The sequence below is a fragment of the Galeopterus variegatus genome, unplaced genomic scaffold, assembly GCF_000696425.1.
Source record: "Galeopterus variegatus unplaced genomic scaffold, G_variegatus-3.0.2 Scaffold265, whole genome shotgun sequence".
NCBI lineage: Eukaryota > Metazoa > Chordata > Mammalia > Dermoptera > Cynocephalidae > Galeopterus > Galeopterus variegatus.
The window spans coordinates 211,679-222,535 of record NW_007726376.1 but is presented as its reverse complement, the minus strand read 5'-3'; positions in this window follow the sequence as shown (position 1 = coordinate 222,535).

Sequence of the window (10,857 nt, the reverse complement as noted above, 5' to 3'; positions counted from 1 at the left end):
TGATGGTGAATGGGGGAAGTGGTTAAGCAATTTTTGAAAGCAAGGACATCTAATTTTGTAATCTTGGAGGCCCTTCATTTTTCTCTGAAAATATGTTTGTATGGTTTTATTCCATTGACGAAAAGAAAATATTTGTTATGGCATCCATGTGTCCTGAAGTTTCTAGGGCACCTGCAACTTCACATCATATATTCTGCTATAAAACTAGAGACCTTGATTTTTGGTTTAGAAAGGAAAGATTTCCAACATATCTAAATAAATATATTTTTTGAATACCATCACAATCACCTATTAATTATCTTTCAAATCAGAGTATGAATTTGCTGGATAGAACTTTGAAATTTTTCTGGGTCTGTTAAAAACTCCAAACTGCATTTTATTGCTGCCCTGATATCGAAAGCCTAACTCCCAATTCCTGTTTGTTATGTAATTTTTTGTTATATTTATCTCACATTTAAACTGATATCCCTTTATATATATCTTCCATTTCCTGGGAGCTTAATTTTCTTCTTAGAGATAATTGATCCTCAACTTTGGGAGAGGCCAGATCATGAAGGGTCTTGGGCATTTGGTCACTGAGGATTCAGTATCTTACTGGGTTGTTAGAAGGCTTACTCTGGCAGCGTGGGGGAGAAAGGTTTGGAAGCAGGTGGAATGAGGCTGATAGTTTTACTCTCCCCTTCTTCCCTTCTTATTCCAAATTCACTGGGGAAAGGAGCCTTATACTGAGTATAATAATCCCATGAGGAAACAAGGAATGAGGAGTTTGCAAAACAAAAACACAAGCAATATCCAAATCCAAACGTGTTCCTATGGGGTTCTATTGTCAAAACCGTGAGATTTGTTCTGCAATGTTTACCAAGCAGCCAGCCCATCAGACACTAAACACAGGCTCAGCATCCCTGCTCCCTCACTCTTTATCTCTGGCAGGCAGCTTTCCACCCTTCTGGTTTGCTTACTTTCCCTATAGGGCAGTAGGTCAGATGCTGAGCTTTGGGGATCGTGACAGGCAATATGTATTCTGAAATGGAGGCTTTATATTTTTAGATTTCCCTTAAAAAATTTCAAGTGCTCACAGCAATAGAGATAATGGTATTATGAATCCCCTTTCTCCTATTCCCATCACCCATGTTCAATAATTAGGCATATTTTGCCACACTTGGCTTTATTACTAAACCCACCTTTTTACTGACGTATCTTTTTATTGTTACTATTATTTTTATCGACAAATCGTGATTCTATATATTTATTGGGTACAATGTGACATTTTGATATATGTACACAATGTGGAATGATTAAATCAAGCTAATTAACATGTCCGTCACCTCTCTTACCTATTATTTTTTATGGTGAGTGTATTAGTCTGTTTTTATTATTAGTCTTTTATTATTTTTTTATGGTGAGTGTATTAGTCTGTCACTGACAACAGAATACCTCAAACTGGGTAATTTATAAAGAAAAAAATGATTTCTTACAGTTTTGGAAGGTGGGAAGTCCACGGTCAAGGGAACACAACTGGTGTGAACCTTCTTCTCGGTAGGGGCTCTCTGCAGAGTCCCGAGGCAGTGCAGGGCATCCCATGGCGAGAGGGCAAGAGTGTGTTAATGTGCGCACTTGCTCTGTCTTACTGAGAGGTATCCCTCCTTTTCTTCTCTTTTGCCTTTCGCTTCCCTGTGTCATAGCATAGCCACAGCAGCCTAATCCCCAAATCAGGGGTGGAAGGGGCTCCAAATCTAGAGGCTGAAGGCAATTGCTTTGCCTTTCTCATCCCACAGAAGTCTCTGAATGCAAAACTTGCAAGCCTCCGGGCTTCTTAAGCAACAGTTTTCTTAATAAACCCAAGAGGCGCCTCTGGCTGGGAATAACAACAACATTTACTGACTATTAAATGGACACTTTACTCTTTTAAAAGCTTCATATGTAAAATCATTGAATCTTCACAAAAATCTTTGTAAAGCAGTTATTGGCACCTCCACTGTGTTGGTGAAGAAATGTAAGTTTAGGGAGGATATGATTTTACCCAAGGAGACATACACAGCTGGTAAATGGCCAAGTCTGAATTTGATCCTATGCCACCTGGAACCAAAGGCCACATATGTAAGATGTTTTTCTCCTTGAAAGGTAACTTAAGGTGATGTGGATGGGCACACAAGACTAAGGAAAGGCATCCAATTGTGTCCCAGTCTCTGAATCTGCCTTTACTTTAAACTCCTCCTCAGAGTAGGGAATAACTGGAAACCATTGTTCCTGGGCTTGGGAAGCTGCTCCGGGCAGTTCACGGGCACAGCTACTTCTCACCTACCACCCGGAGTCACTTTATAAGTGATTTAGAGTTCAGAAAGATCTGAACTTTGGCTGTACTAGGAGCCTATAACATATGCCTTAGTATTTACCTAAACACATGATTCTTTTCTCTTGGATGTTGTTCTGAATTCTTTCTTAGATTATATGTTCTTTGCATCCAAGAAAGATTTCATTGCTTTTTTTCTCTATCCTTATTCTCTAGACCATTGCTGATCATGAGAGACCAGAAATACCTTTTGTATTTGAAACTTCCAATGGATCATAGAAAGGAGTACGGAAGAAAACGATTTTTTCCTTATCTTCCAGTGGGGATGAGGATGCTCACCTTACATGGTGATTCTGAGTTAGTACATGTAAAGCGCCAAGAAGAGTAGTTTTGATTATTACTGAAATAAAGGGATTTCAAGGTATCACCTAGTTTAGTGTTTCTTAAATGAGGTCCATATGTATTATTCTAGTGAGAAGAAATTTTATTTTTATGACAAAAAGACAATTATTTTCCTAATTCTAAAAACTTTAGTTTCTTAAGTCAGTGTTTCTGAAACTATAGTCTCTGGACATATGTTTTGGGGTACATGAGAATCTTTTCCTTTAAGAGGGGTCAATATATTCCCTGAAGTTAAAACTAATTTAGTTTTTAACCTCGGTTTCCTGGACAACTCTGCCCACAGTATAATTGATCAAGGTGGATCTGTGCATACACACATACATGCACACCCCTACACACACGTACTATAATTTTTTTAAACCAATTGAAAGTAAATTGCAGACATAATGTCTATCACTAAATACTTCAGTTTGTATTTCCTAAAACAAGACCATTTTCTTACATAAACACTGTACAAATATTAAAACCAATTAATTTTATATATCATCACTTACGTGATCAACAATGCAGTGCTATTATAAAAAAGAAAGGCCTTATTCAATTTTTTTCAATTGTCTTACTTGTGTCATTTATTGCAAAAGAAAAAAATTGTTATTTTCCGGTCCAGGATCCAATTCAGGATTAATATGTTGCATTTAGTTGTCACGTCTTTTTTTTTTTCCCTCAATCTTCCTTTGTTTTTTATGACTTTGATTTTTTTTTAAAATGCAGGTCATTTGTTTTTTAGAATTTCTCTAAATAGGGTTTGTTCAATTTTGTTTCTTTGTGATTCAGTTCAGGTTATTTATTTATTTTTGCCAGGAATACCATAAAAGTGTTTTTCTGTCCTTAGTGTATCATATGAAGGAACAGATAATATCTATTTGTCCTGCTACTGATGATGGTAACTTTAATCATGTAGAAGTCTTTATATATTCTGGAATATGATTCCTTTGTTAGTTATGGGTTGCAAATATTATCTCCCACTCTGTAGATTTCCTTTTCTTTCTTTTAATCTGTCATAGAACAGAAGTTTGTAATTTCAGTGTTGTCAATTTTATCATGATTTTTCTTCTTTTAGTTATGTTTTTTGTGACCTATTTAAGGAATTCTTCCTAATTCCCAAGTTCATAAAGACATTCTCATATAATCTTTTAGAAACATGTTTTGCCTTTCACATTTAGATCTGACATCTACCAGGAGGTGATTTTTCTTCATGGTGTGAGGTAGGGATTACATTTCAGTTTTTCCATATGTGTATCAATTGCTTCAGCATTATATAAAAATAATATCTTTTCCTCACTGCTCTGAAGGTCATTTTGGTTACAAATCAAGTGTTCATATATGTCTGCACTGTTTTTGGACTTGCTATTCTGCTTCATTATTCTATTTGTTTATCTGTGTGGCAATATCGCACTGTTTAAATTATCTTACTTACTGTAGCTTTACAATAATTCTTGATTTATAGTAGAGCAAATCACAGAAGCTTTTCCTTCTATAAAAATGTCTTGGTTATTCTTGGCTCTTTATATTTTCAGGTATATTTTAGAATCTTTTTGTCAATTCTCTCTCTCTCTCTCTCTCTCTCTCACACACACACACACACACACACACACCCACACACACACACACAGACACACACATACAAAACTATTGGGATTTCATGGCACCTATTACATTTAATTGAGGGAGAATTGAACTCTTTACCTCATTGAGTTTTTCAATTCATGAACATGGTATATCTCTCCATTTATTTAGGTTATTTAAAATTTCAATAATGTTTTATAGTTTTCTGTGTAGAGGTATTATACATCTTTTATAGATTTACTTATAGATATTTAATATTTTGTTGTAAATAATATTTTTTTATAATTTAATTTTCTGTTTCTTGCTGGCATATAGAAAAACACTTGATTTTATATATTGACATTAAATAAAAAAAACCCTGTTAAACTTACTTATTAGTTCTAATAATTTACTTGTACATTATTTTAGATTTTCTATATACACAAGCATGCTGTCTGTGAATAAAACAGTTTCATTTTGTCCTTTCTAATTTCTAAAACTTTAAAAATATTTTTCCTGTCTTATACTGGTTAGCACTTCCCCTACAATGTCAAATAGAAATGGTGATACTAAACTTCCTTGTCTCATTTCTGATTTTGAAAGTAAAGCATCTAACATTTTACAAGTAAGTAGTGTGTTTATAGTAGTAGGTTTTTTTGGTAGATATACTTTATTAAATCAAGGCTGTTTTCCTATATTCCTACTATGCTACACTTATTTTTAAAGTTATACATGGGAGTTAAATTTTATTGAATACTTTTCCTCAATACTTTGAGATGAGTGTATGAATTTTCTCTTTTATTCTATTAGTGATGATTTGCAAGTGTTAAATAAATAAAGCTTGCATTCTGGGATAAACCCATTTTGGTCATGATGTACTGTCCTTTTTATACATTGCTAAAGTTCGATAATATTTGGTATAGTATTTTTGCATCTTATGTTTGTGAGTGAGGTTAACTTGTAATTTTCCTTTCTTGTACTATCCTTGTCAGGTTTTATATCATGGTTATACTAAATTCATAAAACAACTATTTTTCTATTATGTAAAAGAATTCATGTAATATTTTTGTTATTTCTTTCTTGAAAATTTGGTAGAATTTTTGAGCATCACATATTACACACAAATAATGATATTCACGTCTGTACCCCACAGGAATGTACAATCGACTATGTTACAATAAACAAACAAACAACCAAAAACAAACAAACAACAAGAAAGTTTGGTAGAATTTATTATTGAAGCTAGGAGTTTTCTCCTTGAGAAAGTCGTAATTACATATTTAATTCCTTTAATAGTTATAGGACTATTTAGATATTCTATTTCTTCATTTGTAAGTTTTGGTACGTGTAATTTTCTAGGAATTTATCTTTCATATAAATTAAAAATATATAGATATGAAGTGGCTCATAATATTGTCTAAAGATATTCATAATAACTGTGATCTTTAATGATGCACCCTCTTATTTTCTCTAATTTTGGTTACATGTTCTCTATTTCTCGATCAGTTTTTCAGGGATTTTATAAATTTATTAATCATTTCATGAAATCAATTTTCTGGCTCTGTTAATCCTTTCTATTAAAGGTTTTTTTAAAAATCAGTTTCTGTTTTTATCCCTATTGTTTTCATTATTTCCTTTCTTTTACTTTTCTTGGCCTTAATTTGTTTTTCTTTTTTCTTTTCTTTAGATGATCATTGATTTCACTTTCTTTTTTTCTAATATGCATTTAAGGCTATAAATTATGCTTTAAGCACAACTTTAATTACATATGATACACTTTAGTATGTCATATTTTCATTATCATTAGTTCAAAACATTTTTTAATTTCCATTTTGATTTTTTCATTGATCTATGGGTTATTTAGAAATATATTTTACATTTCCAAGTATGTACAATTTTAAGGTATTTATTAGGTATTAACTCTAGCTTACTTGAACTGTGGTCAGAGAATGTATTCTGTATAATAGATGCTTATGGCTTTATGTCAAACTTTGTAAATATCTTTTTATACTTGAAAAGAATATATATTCTGAAGTCATTAGGTATCCTCTGTATGTCCATTAAATCAACTTATTTATTGTATTGTTCAGATCTTTGATATCTTTAATAAAATTTTTATATTTTTTCTATTAGTTACTGAGAAAAGCAGATTAAATTTCCTGCTAAGATTGTGGATTTGTCTATTTTCCCTTTTAGTTGTATCAATTTTGCCATATATATATATTTTTATGCTACATATTAGGGGTATATGAATTTATATTTGTTACATATGAGAGTGCGTCAAAAAGTTTATGGAAAGTTTATGGAAAGATTTGTATTATCTTCTAATTCTATTTTTCCATTAACTTTTTTTTGAAGTACCCTTGTATTTCTTGTGAATTGAAACTTTTATCTTTAATGAGTAGTGATATTGAGCATTTTTTAATGTGCCTATTGGATATATCATTGGTTTTTGATTTATACTCTGGTGAGCCTCTCTATGTTCTTTCCCTGGGGAATTTAATACATTTACATTTAGAGTTCTTATTGATATATAGGGACTTGTTACTATCATTTTGTTACTTTTTTTTCTGGTCATTTTGTAGATCCTTTTTTCCAGTCTTGCTGTCTTCCTTTGTGATTGAGTAGTTTCTCTAGCGGTATATTTTGATTTATCACTATTTATTTTTGGTATGTCTCATAATTTTTTGTGATATGGTTACCATGAGGCTTACAAAAAACATGTTATAGTTATAACAGATTATTTTAAACTAATAATAACAACCTAATTTTGATATCTAAGAAAGAAGAAAAAGCCAGAGTCAACTCTATGTTTTGGCATCATTCTACCCCCCAACACTTTTTGACATTTTGTTGTTTCAAGTTTACATTTTTAAATATTGCCTGTCTCTTATATGATTGTTGTACTTGTTTCTGTCTTGTTTAGGTTGTCCTTTAGTCTTCATAGTAAAGATACAAGTGGTTTATTCACCACTCTCACAACATTGGAGTATTCTGAAGTTGTCTGTGTACTTACTTTACTAGTGAGTTATGTACTTTCAAATGTTTTCTTGCTGCTCTTTAGCATTGTCTTTCAGATTGAAGAATACCCTTTAGCATTTCTTGCAAGGTAGGTCTAGTATTGATGAATTCCCTCAGCTTGGAATGGCTGGAGAGGTCCCTCCTTTCTCTCACCACAGCCTTTCACGCCTTCACGAACTCTGAGGGTCCCTCTCCTCCTCTTCCCTTGAGCTCTAGTGATCTCAGGACAGGAAATTTTGTGTTTAATAAGTTTAAGTTAATTGGTTGTGGGGGGAGAGTGACACTGGGGATCATTTACTTCACTATGTTGATGACATCACTTTCATGGAATCTTTTTATTTGCACCCTTTCTGTATCTTTTTAAAAAAGATATGTCTCTAGTAAGCAGTATATAGTGGTGTCTTGTTTTCTTTATTGAATACTTTTTTTTTTTTTTTCCCCTTTTTGTCTTTTTTACTGACCGGTAACGGGATCGCAACCCTCGGTGTTGCGCCCGCACCGCGCTCAGCCAGTGAGCGGGAACCGGTCTCCACATGGGATCCGAACCCTCGGCGGGAGCGCCGCCGCACTCCCAAGTGGCGCACTCTCCAGTGCGCCACCGGGCCGGCCCTTTATTGAATACTTTAATCACTTGTCTTTAAAATGTGTAATTTAGTTCATTTCCATTTGATGTAATTACTGATATATTTAGGTTTAAATTTTAATCTTTGCTTTCTATTTTCCTTTTTGTTGTATGCTGTTTCCCTTTTCTTTCTTGATCTTTTGTTTTATATTGATTTAGTGTTTTTATTATTCCATTTCCCCTTCTGTTAGCTTGGTACTTGCACACTCTCTTACCATTTCAATGATTACAGATTACCATGCTCGTCCTTGACTTACTAAAATCAACTTTACTAGTTGAAGCTGTAGCTTGTTGCTTATAGCTGACATTTGTGGTGGTAAGGGTTTAATTACTATCAGTAGCTCATGTCAACTCTTTCTTAGCTTTTATTACTTTTTTTCCCCTTGGGCATAGCTGACCAATGGTCATAAAGACCCCTAAAAACAGGAAGTAGTAGTGGTGAGAATGGTGAGGAGATTGGGAATCATCAGGGAACCAAAGAAACTATTTTGAGTCTTTGGGGTTTTGGTGAACATCAGCTTTTCCTTTGCTCTTTCTGTTTCCTTTAGAATTTCATCCTCTGGTTCTTTGCCGTTGCCCACTCTATAACCTTCCTTCAATCTCCACCCTTCCTGCCTTGTCTCCTGCTCTTCTTTTTCAAGTTCTATGATAGTTTACTAAGGCTGCCCTAACAAAGTGCCATAAGGTTGGTGGCTTAAAACAGTACAAGTTTGTTGTCTCACAGTTCTGGAGAGTAGAAGTCTGAAATAAAGGTATTGGCAGGGCCATGGTCCCTCCAAGGCTCTAGGGAAGAATATTTCCTTGTCTTTTCCTAGCTTGGGTAGTTGTCAGCAATCCTTGGTATTTCTTGGGCTGTAGACCTATCACTCCAATCTCTGCCATGGTTTGTATAGGGCATTATCCTTTGTGTGTCTCTATGTGCCTTCACATGGCTTTCTCCTATTTGTGTGTCTGTACTCAAATTTGTCTTTTATTATAAAGACACTAGTCTTAGAATTAGAGCCCCCTTTAATCCAGTATGACCTCATCTTAATTACATCTCTCAGACCCTATTGCCAAATAAGGTCATATTCTGAGGTTCCAAGTGGACATGAATTTTTTGGGAAAACTATTTAACCCAGTACAAACTCACTTACCCTGTACACTGCAGTAAAAGTAGCACTGGCTTAGAAGTTACAAGTCCTACATATGAATTCTGCCTGTGTTGCTAATTACATGAATACAGGCTTTGGCATTCACAAGCAAAGGTTCAAATCTCAGTCCTGTCACTTAACTTCATTGACTACCAGTGTCGTCATCTGTAAACCGAGGATAATAATACCTATTTTCTAGGTAGGACTAAGTAAAACATTGCTTTTTAAATGTTTGGTATAGTGCTTAGTATGTGGTGGGTGCTTAACAAATGTTGGTTTTCTTCCCCTCACTCCTTCATTTCTTTGCAGTAAAATTACCTGGGTTTATTTCTGAGATCCTTCCAGCTTTGAAGTTCTGATAGCTCCTTTGGGCTATTTCTTTTTCTTATTCTTCCTTACTCATTTCTATCATCCCTTTCCTCTTTAACAACTTGGCCTCTTCATTTCCCTCTGCCACCCATTCTCCTTCTAATCCTTTTCTCCCGATTTTATTCCTTATAGCTAGATAACATTCATCCTGGTTTGTCCAGGAACAGTCCCAGTTTATGAGCATTGTCCCAGTGCAATTGTTAATAATGCCCCTTTCCACTCTCACAGTGTCCTAGTTTGGATGATGGGTTATATGGTTGCCCTACTTAGAGCACTCTCATAGCTCTTAGACCTGCCTTTATCATCACATAATCCACAATGTATCATGTTGTATTTTTAATTGTTTTTTGTGTTTGTCTCCCTGCCAGGATTTAGGATAGTAATTGGTAACAATTTTCTTTGTTTCTCCAAAGTCTAGCACATATCCGGCACGCAGGATGTACTTAGCAGTGTTTCTTGGACATGTGAATGTTTTTGAGACCTTACTTTTTTCATTATGTGCATAGCAGATGCTCAATACATAATCTTTAAACTGCTGTGTTATATGAAAATGAGAAATGAACCCGACAAGAACACTTGCTCCTCTCTGCCTTCCTGTGTCTGCGGTCATTAACTCAGAGATCTCATTTTACCTCCAGACTTGGGACTCATTTCTTCCTCTTGCCTCACCCATATCTATTTTAATTCTTTGAAAATTGGAGTTATCCTTTTCAAGGCTCAGTGGCTGCTGCGGTGACCTGCTTTCCAGTTGCTGGGTGTTTGCTTTGGGCAATTGTACCTCCATGATTAAAATCTCCCCCTCCACCCTGAGCTCCTGAGGCTTTCTCCACTCTGTTGTCGGTTTCAGATGCACTTTATCTGCCATCTTGTTTCTGCCTTTGAGGCCACACCCTCTGTTCGTTACATCATCCTGTGGCTGTGTCTGTACAAGTGAAATTAAGTGGATAATAAAGTCAATGATGGATTTAATTCAGGTCTCATAGCCATTATTGCTTGACATTTCTTCCTGTCACTGTTGGCTCATTGCTTCAGCACACCGCCCCGCTTTTTGTTTGTAGTTTGGGATCTACTGTGCCACAGGAATATTTCCTGGACCTTGTCATTTAGTTCAAATGGGGGAAGACATTTCACTTCTTCGAGAATTATAAAATCTAATCCATCTGGATTGAGTAAATGAATGGGTTGCCCTCCCTGCTGGTTGCTGAAAACCATCACTAATTCAGTTTCCAACACAATTTATTGAGAACTTACTAAGTACAAGGGTACTTAGTAAAAAAGTTCATGGAAAAATAGAGTTAAAAGATAATGTGAATTTTTCCATGCACTTCTTGAAATACCCTTGTATAAGTAATGACACCAATACTTCAGGGGGTTCAGTAGAGGCAGTCATGGTGTGCTGCTCAAGTCAACTTTCATGAGAACCTGCTGCAAGGAGTGTCATTAGCTGATAGTCTTCAGCTGCAGCACCTGGGGAT